This window comes from Octodon degus, unplaced genomic scaffold, assembly GCF_000260255.1.
Source record: "Octodon degus isolate 3935 unplaced genomic scaffold, OctDeg1.0 scaffold00016, whole genome shotgun sequence".
NCBI lineage: Eukaryota > Metazoa > Chordata > Mammalia > Rodentia > Octodontidae > Octodon > Octodon degus.
The window spans coordinates 2095986-2108799 of NW_004524592.1; the positions used below are offsets into that span (position 1 = coordinate 2095986).

The 12814-nt window shown below is 36.3% G+C and overlaps 1 protein-coding gene and 1 pseudogene across 1 annotated transcript in view; one reads left to right on the forward strand and one right to left on the reverse strand.

The window, feature by feature from the left end:
* Nucleotides 1-12814, reverse strand: part of Spag16 (sperm associated antigen 16) — a 1217230-nt gene that overhangs the window by 156462 nt on the left and 1047954 nt on the right. The gene's annotated exons all lie outside the window — the stretch shown is intronic.
* On the forward strand, nucleotides 2659-5971 carry LOC105741552 (annotated as a pseudogene).

Below are 12814 nucleotides of genomic sequence, written 5' to 3' on the forward strand. Positions count from 1 at the left end.
CGAAGCCTTCATATGTAAGTGGATGCAACTTGAAGATATAAGTGAATAAACCAGACTCATACATGTAAATGTCATACTGCCTCCCTAGTGTAAGAACTCAAAAGAAGGAATAAAGTTTGAGAGGTATAACAATTAAGTGGAAAGCGAGAACTTAAGGATTAAACAACTGAGAGAGAAAGGAGAAAAGTAAGGAAATAAAGCAGGTGCAAAACCATACATGTATATTCACAAGATGGTTAAGGCAATGGTCCTACAAATTTCCATCAGGTTTTTGAAAATAGCAAAAACCTGGTCTCACCCTGACCAACTATATATGATGATATTTCTGAACTGAGTCACTATACTGAAGATGGCAATGTGTAATACTAAAACCATGCCTGGAATACCTATCATTCTGGTCTTCTAAGTGCATACTGCTTCTACTATCATATCAATTGCTGCTATACAATATTTAAAGTAAATATTTGTAAAAAGAAAAGTAATAATAGAAAACAAGAGACAAAAAATCATAGGATTATCCTGCTACCATGTTGTATATGGTTTGATTTCGAAATTTCTGTGTAAAAATGCTTAAATGTGTTTTTCATGTTCTATAGGGATTTAAAGTTTAGAACAGCTATGGTTGTTGGAAAGTAGCAGTTCCATGTTATGTCTAAGGTGTTAGATATTCATACAGATAGTGATGTTAAGCCCAACTACCTCTGTTACAGGGTAATAATCATTAATCTTCTCTTCTGGATGTTTAACAACTAGTTTGCAGACCAAAAATTAGAGAAATAGAGGAGCTACAAGTATAGCCCTTCAAGGTCAGTGAGGACTCATGACATAAGAGAACTTGTGCTGTGACAGCTACAATTCAATGTCTCTCAAATTTTTTGATCAAGGAGATTACGGGGCCACAGAAGAAAGTGATCAATGATGTATAGTTGCTTAAGTAGAGTCACTTAGAGAGAAAAATTCTCTCACACTTTCACAGAGAGAAAATTGGTCAAACAATGGTTGTGACTCATCCAGATAGCTGACGCTGACAAAAAATGTATAATGTGCTGTACATGGTTTCAGAGTAAATCCTGAGGGGATCTGACTAGCCTTGTCAGATAGAAAAGTTACATTTTTAGTTATACTCTTAGTTTAACTTGGTCTTAATTATCCAGCAGAAAAGTATAACCGTGAGGTATAAAAAGTAATGCCGTATTAATATGCTGAGCTGTAAAAGGCTCAAGTCAACTACTTCTAACAATTACCATTTCTGCTGATAACCTACAATTATTATGGACTATTGGGCTATATTGGGTTAAATTGCTGAATTAAAGTACCTACAATATTTGAACTGTTGGCATCAAGTATGAAAAGGTCCTTTAAAGACTTCTCCTAATACAGCCTCTCTAACATCAGTGGAACACCCATCTCTAACAAAACAAAGCAAAATAGGAGAATACAACTAAAGGACCATTTTGCAGTGAAAAAATGTGTATGTATATACAAAATAGGATAGATATACAGCTACTTTCTCTTAGCTCAATGAGAAGAAAGGTTTGTATTAATATTGCTTAGACATGATATCATTTCTGCATCATTTCCTCTGAATAACCACTATGAAGACAACAATATGCAATGTAATAATTGTTGTAACTGGCCTACCAACCTTTTTTGAACCTGTTTGCTATTTTATTTTCTCATTAAAAAGAACAAAAAATAAAATAAAAGAAAATAAAATAGCACCTCCCCAAATTAGTGTGTGATTATTTAAATATTATCTACATGCAAGTACACATACACAAATTCAGTAGTACCAGGCAAACAGGCATTATTTTCAAAGATGAAAGAAAATAATTGAAAACAGAAATCAATTGTTATGTTAGGGGTGTGATAATACTGAGTAATTTATTTTCTACCCTAAAAATCTCAGTCTCAGAATGTTTTATAATTAAAAATTTTAAATAGCATTTCTGTTCAAGAAGAACACAGTAGATTTAGCTTTGATTTTGTTGTGTTCACTTAGGATTTTCATGTTTAAACTGAAAAAAATTATATTTACTATCTATGTAGTATAAGATGCTCTAAGAACATAAATATTCACCATGATGTTTTAAATCTAAAGTGGACTTTAGGAACTTTCCAAATTGTTCTCAGAATATATTCTCATAAAAATTCAAGTGTCTAATGGTTGTATCTATAATAATACTCTCTCTATATGGAAGTCTCATTATGCTTACTGAATATAATTTTTAGGAATTGGCACTATTATTTTAATAATAAGACACCATATTTTGGTCACTGAAATAAGTAGAGTAATTAATTTGTTGTACCAATTGCTGCACTCAAAGAAATTACTAACATTTATGTGCAGTAAATCTTTTGCTTAAAAAATGCTTATTGCTGAGTAGCATAGGAAAAAAAGAACTCTAACTGTTCCTACATGCATGGCAGGTATCAGTGCAGAAACACAGAAACTAGTCATATATCTAACAGCATAAAATATAAATATGAAGAGCATACACATACATGCTTGTGCACACCTTTGTTTCTGCTTCATTTCAATGTATTTATTAAGATGCAATCTCTCTAGTGTTTACTTGTACCAAAAATGAAAATACCATATGCTTACTTTTAGTTACATTGGTTAATTTCAAGCTTCCAGAATATAAAACATCGAGCATGGAAATGGTATAGTTTATTCCTCTCTGTCTGTCTCTACCTCTGACTCTGACTCTGACTCTGTCTCTGTCTCTGTCTCTGTCTCTGTCTCTATCTCTGTCTGTCTCTGTCTCTGTCTCTCTCCTCTCTCTCTCTCTCTCTCTCTCTCTCTCTCTCTCTCTCTCTCTCTCTCTCATATTTGGTACAGGGTCTCACTTCTTAGCTTGGACTTGTAGTGATCTTCCTGTTTTTAGCATCCCCAGTGCTGGGATTATAAGCGTGTGCCACCATGCCCAGATTCAATCACCAGCTCAGCATGGCCAGGGGTGGGGGTGGAGTGGCATGGAGTACCTGGGATTGAATCCTGGTCCCTGAGCTTGCCTAAGCAGGCACTTAGTCCACTGAACTATCTCACTAGCCTGTTATCATTTATTCCTAAATAAATTCCATCAGGATTGTTCATTCTACACATTCTATCTTCCATTCAGGTTCTAAAGTTTTATCTAAGAGTTTTGCTTGTCTTTGTAAAGTCTGTTAAAAATTCTAGTAAACTGTACTCTTTTATTTTGATTCCTGGCTGAATACACACTATTTTGAATATTATGTAACACTGAGCATTCCCTAAAGAAGAACCACTCAGGCTGAGCGAGAGAAAGTAAATAAAACAAATGCAGCACACTATCTATACCTGCAGCAGCTGCATAATTAGGTAGCATGGCATTAGGTAAACCTTAGGCTCTGATTCATGTAGTCAGCATGTATTTATTCAGTGGCTATGATCAGCCGGGCTCTGATCTATGTATCTTGTACACATAATTTCTTCCTTGATGAACATTACAATTTACTTATATGTTAAATTCTGGCTGCTCCACTGAATGACTGAGCAAATATCATTTAGCCCCTCTCTTTCTCATTTTTTCCCATTTTAGAAATCAGTGCAATGATACCTTCAATAGTTATTAAGAGAATTAATGTACAATTAGTGTTAAGTACTAAATGAATTAGCAGTTTTAAAATTGCTTTTGATGTTTTTCTTCTAATTTTTAACTACTTGACTTTTATGTCTACAAAGAGTAAAATTCTTGAATTCAGAAACTGTGTATATAGAGTTTTTAAGCAGTGTTAGTTTGCCCAACAAATGTTGTTTAATCCAATATGTCTTATAAAACCATAAAGTAGAAATATTCCTCTCCTAAAAAAATCTATTGAATGACTTCATCAGACTTGTGGAAAAGTCAAAAATTTTAATTTTTGCTTAAAAATGATCAGGAAGATATAAGTTCAGATGACTAGTTTGTCTCATGGGTATATTATTCATTCTTTCAGTCCCTAAATTGAAACTTAGGGTCCAACACATACTGGCAAGTGTTCACTCATTAAGTTATATCCCATCTTGTTGTTAGGTACATTAACAGTTAAATGACATATTAATACCCTGATGACAATGACTTAAGTCAGGAAACCTACATGTTGTCTATGACTGACAAATGTATCAAGATATTGCAAAACTCAAGAATCTTTACGTAATGTAAGGGCCGGCCACATAGCTCAGGAGATCAAAGCACTTGCTTAGGCAAATGCAGGGACCAGGCTTTGTTCCCTGATGTGCCAGGCTGGCCCTGCCCCAGGGATGCACCCAGATGGCCACTGACACTGGGCATGGTGCCACGCACATGTAATCCCAGCACTTGGGAGGCTATAAACAGAAGAATTACTATGAGTCTGATCTGTATAGTGAAACCCTGTAGACCCTGTACTAAATGAAGAAGAAGAAGAAGAAGAAGAAGAAGAAGAAGAAGAAGAAGAAGAAGAAGAAGAAGAAGAAGAAGAAGAAAAGGAATTGTGCCACAGCCAAGGAAGTAGGTAGACAATTCTAGAGCAGCAGTGGCAGTATCATGAGGAGAAGGAAGAGTTCATGGATGTAATGGCCAAAGAGATGCTCACTAAGATGTCCATGTTCCGGGAGAAGATCAGTTCTGACCACTGCACTTGGGCCATGCAAGGTAGGTATGGGAACCTGACAGATTTGTGTGACAATAAGGATGGGTTACTAAAGGAGGAGGTCAATGCTATTTCAGGACCAAATGAATTTGTTGAATTATATAACAGACTCAAGAAAAATGAAGGAATTCCACCAGAAGCACCCAAATGAGATTCGTGCGCCAGTGTCAGTGGAATTTGGGGCGCTCCTGAAAATGCAAGAGAATCCAAGTGAAGAGGCATAGAACTCAGTGTTAACATGAAGAGGGATGTAGCCGCTACTTCAATCTCCATGACTGTTACCTCAAGTACATTAACCTGAAGGCGTCAGAGAAGCTGGATTATATCACATACCTATCAATCTTTGACCAGTTATTTGACATTCCTAAAGAAAGGAAGAATGCAGAGTACAAAAGATACCTTGAAATGCTGCTTGAGTATCTTCAGGATTACACAGACAGAGTAAAGCCCCTCCAAGATCAGAATGAGCTTTTTGCGAAGATCCAGACTGAATTTGAGAAGAAATGCGAGAATGATACCCTTCTTGGATGGGCAAAGGAGACAAGCAATGCTATGACTCATGCTGGTGCCCATCCTGACCTGTCTGCATGTTACTCCTGGGAGGAGTTGTCCTCTCTGGGTCTAGACAGATTGAAGTCTTCCCACTTAGCTTTAGGCCTGAAATGCAGCGGCACCCTTAAAGAGCGAGCCCAGAGGTTATTTAGCACCAAAGGGAAGTCCTTGGAATCACTGGACACCTCCCTGTTTGCCAAAAACCCCAAATCAAAGGGCACAAAGTGAGATACTGAAAGGAACAAAGATATTGCTTTCCTAGAAGCCCAGATCTATGACTATGTTGAGATTCTTGGGGAACAGTGACAGTTCATTCATGAAAATGTACAACACAAGCAAGAAAGAACAGGAGAGGAGAGAGAAAAGGAGGAGAAGGAGCAGAGCAGTGAGAGTGCGAGTGAAAGTGAAGATGAGAACGAGATCATTTACAACCCCCAAAACCTGCCCCTGGGCTGGGATGGCAAATCCATCCCCTACTGGCTGTTTAAGCTGCATGACCTAAATATCAACTACACTTGTGAGATTTGTGGAAACTACAGTTGGGGTTGCTCTTCAAGGGTGCCACTGCATTTCAGGCCTCAATCTAAGAGTGGCACTTCCCTGAATGATGTCACGCTCATGGCATGAGGTGTTTTGGATATTCCTAACACTGCTCACTTTGTGGGCCAAGCTGAAACTGCAGAAGTCTTCAGAATGATGGAAGTGTGACACTGAGGAAGAGTATTAAGACTCCAGTGGGAATGTAGTAAATAAGAAAACATACAAAGATCTGAAAAGATAAGAACTACTGTAGTTCTCAGGGGATGTAACTCAACATCTGAGCTTGCTCAGTCTTCTCTGAGGTCTGCTTTTTCTATTTCTCCCCAACAAATGCTCTTAAAGACTCTTTGCTATGTAGTCCCACAGTCTGGTATGCATCTTTTAGAAACAAGGCATGCTGACAGATTGCAGGGTTCAAATGTGTTTTATCTTTGTTTTATATTAAAATTGATTCTGTGGGAAAATAAAACAAAACAAAAAGAATCTCTACATAATGACTCATCAGAAGTCAAGCAATCAATTTTGGAGGCTCCTTTTTGCCTTTCAGTTTGTTTCAAGATTCAGTAGACATTACAAAAAGATGAGGTCACATTATCATTTTTGTATATAAGAGAAATCAGGGTAATATACAATTTAATCTAATTTAGGTTACAAATGCATTCTTTTCAATTATGCATTTGTAGAAACCCAAGTAAAATTAGTCGAAGCAAATTTGCATTTTGTAGAAAGTTAAAGCAATCCATCCAGGTCTTCTATTGACTGCTCAAAATGATTAAAGAAATCTCCAAAAATAGTCTATTGGCAATAGGCCAGGGACACTAAAAACTCCCATGCAAATCATTTAATTTCCTAAGAGTCACATTCTTTTTATGGTTCCATACTCAAATTTCAGCAGTGCTTAATATGTGTCACAGGAAGAACAAGAAAAACGACTCCACTTCTAATCTTGCTTCCTCTTCCACACTTTATTTTCATTCCTTCAAATTTTCTGTTCATTTTATGTATAGAGACACTCCTGCTGGAAGGTCTTAGGCCCTCGAGAAGTGGTTTCCACAAATCTCACAAGTGTAGTTGGTATTTAGGCCATGCGGTTTATACAGCCAATAGGGGATGGGTTTACCATCTCAGACCAGGGGCATGTTTTGTGGGTTGTAAATGATCTCATTCTCCTCATCTTCACTCTCACTCTCACTAATCTGCTCCTGCTCCTCCTCTTCTTGCTCTTCTCCTGTTCTGGTTTGCTTGTGTGGTCTATACGTAAAAAGAACTATAACATAGATCATTATGTGCTTGACCCTATTCTTAATTGAATTTCTTGTGCATTCATTTATTCACTAAATATTTGACAGTGAGAAGCATGCACCTAGTACTGTGATAGACACCTCAGGAAGAAGAATAGGTAGGACAGACTGAGTACAGGCTCCCATGGAATGTGAATTCTAGACAAAGAAATTGTAAGCATCCAATTAAATAAAAGGTGATACTGTATTAGATAATTCTAGAGAAAAAGAAGAATAGTGCATTGAACAGTTAACTGTTTGGAAGAGACTACTTGAGTTAGAATAACCCCTTGGATTAACACCTGCCATTAAAGAAGAGATGAGAAGTAGAAATAGAAAACCATTTGAACTCATGAAAATAACTCAAAATAGATAATGATCTTCATGCAAAATCCAAAACTATAAAATTTCTAGAGCATAATGCAGGAGAGAATGTAGCTGAGCTCTGGTTTGGTGATGCTTTTCAAACATACAACAGAAAAAGAATGACCCATGAAAGAAAAAATTCATAGATTGAATGTTATTCAAAGCAGAAACTTCTGCTTTGCAATGGTTTACTAAGATATTAAAAAGATAAGTCATTGTTTAGGGAAAATAGCTATAAAAATGGACCAGATAAATGAGTTATATCTAAAAAATACAAAGAAATCTAAAAATGTATTATTAAGAAAACAAAGGATAAAATTAAAATTGTAAAAGATGTGTACATACACACCATCAAAGGAGACATACAGGTGAAAAGTGAGCATATGAAAATAATGCTTAATATCATATGCTATCAGAAAATTACAAATTAAAACAGTAATAATGCATTATGATACACTTGTGAAAATAGCCAATATTCGTAACAGATACAGTAAGTAGTAGTAATGGTGTGGCAACAACAGGAACTCTCCTTTATTGTCAATGACAAGGCAAAAAGTAAAATGGTCATTTTAGAAAAGACGGTAGTTATAAAATTAAATATGTTTTCCCATCATATTCTTCCATAGTGCTGCTTAGAATCCATGCAAAGGAACTGATGGTTATGTCCACGCAAAAACCTGAATATGGGTATTAATAGCTGCCCTTTTTCATAAATGTTAAAATACAGGAAGCAACCAAAATCTCCTTCAATAGGTGAATGTATGAATGCAGTGCGTTATATTTATACTATTATCAGCTAAAATAAATGCGCTATCCAGGTGTGAAAAGACATGAAAGAATCCTAAATGCATATTGTTAGTTAGGGAAGAAAAATATGCAAAACTACCATAGTGTATTCTTCCACTACTGTGAAACTTTGGGGAAAAAATTCCAATAGATTGATGAGTGATTGCCAGGGGCTCAGGAAGAAGAGTGAAGGGTTACGTGGGTAAAGTGTGGGAAAATGTGAGGGGAGGGAAACGATTCTGTAAGGTATAGTAAAGATGGACACATGATGTTATGTATTAACTGAACACGTTGAATTAAACTGAATAATACACAGAGTGAAGCCTAAGAAAAAGAAATAACTTTAGTTAATAATTTATCAATATTCATTTATTAATTAAAATAAATACATTACACTAAAGTAAGATGTTAATAATTGTGGACATGACAGCAGTATGGAGAAGTGGGGGACAGCGTGTGGATGGAAGCTATAATTTCTGCGTAAGTTGTTCTGTAAACATAAACTGTTCTAGAAATTCAGTCCACTTTTTGAAAAACCATTAGATGATCTATGAGTGAGAGGAAGACATTTTAGGTAAAAGTATTCAGAACAGCAGCACTAATGCACTTGCTGCTATGTAGAAAGAGAAGGGTGGAATGAAACGAGGTCTCAGGGAGAGATGAAGTCATGATGGTTCTCAAAGATCATGAGAATCTTTAAATTTATTCCAGGTGAAATGAAAAATTATTCTCAGATTCTATATTAGAGATCTGATTTGATTTCCCCAAGAACCACAGTCACTCCTGGGAGAAGCATGAATGTAGGTGATATAAGGTGGATTACAGAAGGGAGAAGGTTTGAGCAGGAACACGAGGTAGTATTTTTTTTTTTTTTGTATTTTAATAATGGTCTATAGGGTCTACAGGGTCTCACTATATAGATCAGACTCATAGTCATCCTCCTGTTTTCAGCCTCCCAAAGAGCTGGGATTACAGGTGCGCGCCACCATGCCCAATCTCAATCACTGTCACAGTGCCCCGGGGACGGGGCCGGCATGGCACACTGTGGATCAGATCTGGACCAATGCATCTTCCTGGGCAAGTGCTTTTATCCACTGAGCTATTTGGCCAGCCCAGGAGGTAGTTTTGATAATCCATGGAGTTATGAATGCTGCTGTAGCTTAAATATTTTCATTTTTTGTTCATAATTCTGACAGATGCTACTTCGTGCATAATTTTAATGAACAGACTCAATAATTCTGATAAATTGCACACAGATCAGTTTTTATTACTAGTTTAATTATATTTGAGATGTCAGTGAAATAAATATTCACAAGTGCATGCAAATATAAATCAAATACGTTAAAATGTCTTTATAGGTTGATCAATTTTGAGATGTATAGGCACAGATGTTTATGCAATTGTTTTCAGGCTTAACTGAACACTACACTACTGGTTTCTATACTGTTATGACTTTCATCTAGATGTCCTCCCAAAGCCTCAGGTGGTCATAGGTGGCTATATTCTAGAGGTGGCTGGATCTAGCGCTGTTGTGCTAAGACTAACTTCTGATGCAGTACTAAGATCAAGGGCACTAAGAATAAGGGTGTAAGTGCTGTCTGCCCTAATAGCCTAATTACATACATATCAATGTATGTGACATAGCCTTATCAATGCACTATATTACTTACATTGATAGAATATAAGAGACAAAAAGAACTGGTTTGCTTTGCTTCCTTCTGCCCACCATGAACTGTTTCTTCTTTGTAGTATCCGTCTGTCATGCCCCCCTGCCTCAGAGCCAGACTATCATAGGCTAAAACCTCTATAAACTGTGAGCTAAATAAAATTTTAACTTTGGGTGTCAGATAGTTTTTCTCAACAAGAAAATAATAACTAAGGCATCTGCCTTCCTATGTTGATTTTTGAAGTAAAAATCTTTTGGAGAAGTCAACCTGAGGGAATTTAGCTCAAAACTCCAAAATTAACACTCTTTGTAAGCAAGTGCTGAGGAACTGTCCATATGCTGATGTTAAGCCTGAAAGAACCTGGATTATCCTTTGTTTGTAGTTGTGCAGCTGTAATGCAATTCTGATCTATTCCATAACCACTAATGACTGAACACCTGGGACCTTCAGGTAGAACAGCCAAGGTTATTTTGCAATGTGATGCAATAAGATAAAGCAGGATCTCCCAAGTATGCAAAAGTGCTCCTGAATTGCAAAATGGATATAAAAACATATGCTTCTATCAAGTACTCAGAACATAAATGATCTCATTGCAATAGACCCAGGCATCATTCACACACACACACACACACACACACACACACACACACACACACCCCTATTTATTGGGGAACTTGTAAAAATACAAAGCAGGTAAAGATATAATAAGCAGTAATTAAGAATTCACTGGAGAGGATAGATGCGGGGATTCTGCTGAGTCAAGAAGCTGCATTGCAAATGTGAAATTTATGCATGTGTGGGGCCATTACACCTCTGCCCTCTGTGAACTATTCAATCAGGAAAAAACTTCTAGTGAAAGATGAATAAGTTCTAGGGATCTAACATACATCATGATGACTAAAGTTAATAATATATGCATACATGTGCCAAAAAAGCAGAACTTCACTGCTTTAAAAAGGAAAAAGGGTAATAATATGAAGGAATGTTAATGAACTTGATTGTGGCAATAAATTCACTTATGAAAACCCTGTATTACGTACATTGAACATACATGTTTTTTGTCAATTATCTCTTAATAAATCTGAGAAAAATAAAGTAACTTGAAATAAAGTAACATGACATTTAAATAAAATTAAATAACATTTATATTTAATTTCTATAATATCAAAATTATTGACTTACAGTATTAAGTCAGGAATAGTTACAGTGCAAAAAAGTTATTTACACAAGAGAACCACACAATTATTCACTTGATGTTTCTTTATTGTACTTAACTATACTTGTTTTCACTTCAGCGCTTACTAGAATCACATAGATGTGGAGCCAGAGAAGAGCATGAGCTCACATAGTCAAGATTATTTCCATTTCATAGATGAAAACATGAAGAATAAGGAAAAATATTAAATACTGTTAAACTCCCAGAATTTTGATTAACTTAACATGACTGTCTTAAAATAATACTGCCCTATGAAAATACTTTGTGACCAGTCTAGGTAAAGCATGAGAATCACGAATAATTGAGTCATTCCAGTGAGCTTGTTGTGGGTGCTGTTTCTGTGTGATTGAAATGGGAATGTCTGTTTATGAAGACAATGACGAGAGAAGACTGCGGTGCTCAAAGTACCTGACTCTCCTTAAAAATGTGTTACTCCATGCCTCAGTGGGTATAATCGTTACGAATTGAAAACGTGTGCCAATGAAAATGAAAAATTCATAAGTGCATATCAAGTTAAAATCAATGATTAGGAATTTTTCAGAATACCATTACACAATGGTAGATCACTTATGGTATATGAAAGAGCATTCAAGAGACTTTTCAAAGGGGCCAGGGAGATGGCTCAGTGGAGTAAGCACTTCCTTGGCCAGTGCAAGGGCCTGAGTTCAATCCCTGGTTCTGAAAAAAAAAAGAGAGAGAGACTTTTCAAAATGGTGTATTTTTAACATAAAATTCATTCAAAAAATTAATTTCAAATGTTTTATCTGTCCTTATTTCCTGTTTCATCGAACATTTATTTATTTATAGAGACAGGGTCTCCCTATGTACTTCAGTGTACCCTATAATTCATTATGTAGCCCAGACTGACCTCAAACTTGCAATAGTTCTCCTGCCTGGGCTTCCCAGGTGCTGCGTTACAGGTGTGTACCACCACACCTCGCTATTTCCTTACTTTAAAGATAGCTTGAAAGGAATTTGTCTCATATGACAAGCAGAAGATAGTAAAATCAGGGAAACTTTTAAAATAGAAACTGGTGAAAAGGAATACTGTACAAGGTTAGTAATGTTAAATTTATTAGGCTATTTAATGAATAGTAATTATATATCTGATGTTTCTAATATTTAGACACCTTATTGTTGAAAGGAGAGTAAGATAAAATTTTCTTTCATTCATGAAAAAAGTAGAAGATTCTTTTTATGGAGTTGCAGGCCTGTGTCCTAATTCAGAAGATGTCTTGAATGACAGAGAGAGAAAGAGAGAGAGAGAGAGAGAGAGAGAGAGAGAGAGAGAGAGAGAGAGGAGAGAGAGAAGAAAGAGAGAGTCAGAGAGAGACAGAGACACAGAGACAGTGACAGATAGAGACCGAGAGATTAAGAGACAGAGACAGAGACAGAGACAGAGACAGAGACAGAGACAGAAGAGCTAAACTGTATCTAGATGGAAAGAAGAGAAGACAGGGAGGCTCTGTGTACCTGAAAGTAGCACCAAGAAATGTGAAACATTTCAGGAGTTTTTTGAACTCAGGGTCAAGGACCTAAGGTCTAGAAATGATTGTGGGAGTCAGCTGAGACAGGTACAGACATAAAAGGGGTCCTGAGCATCAGAAGAAATCCATGTACAGATGGCAAAAGAGATGAAGTAGATGACTTTTCAATGGACACAAGAGTAGCTAAGTAAACGAAGGATTTAATGAAGGCTTCATTCTTATTCTTTTCATTTTCTATTTTATTTTATTTATGTGAAAATAAAGTCCATTCTCGTAGTGATT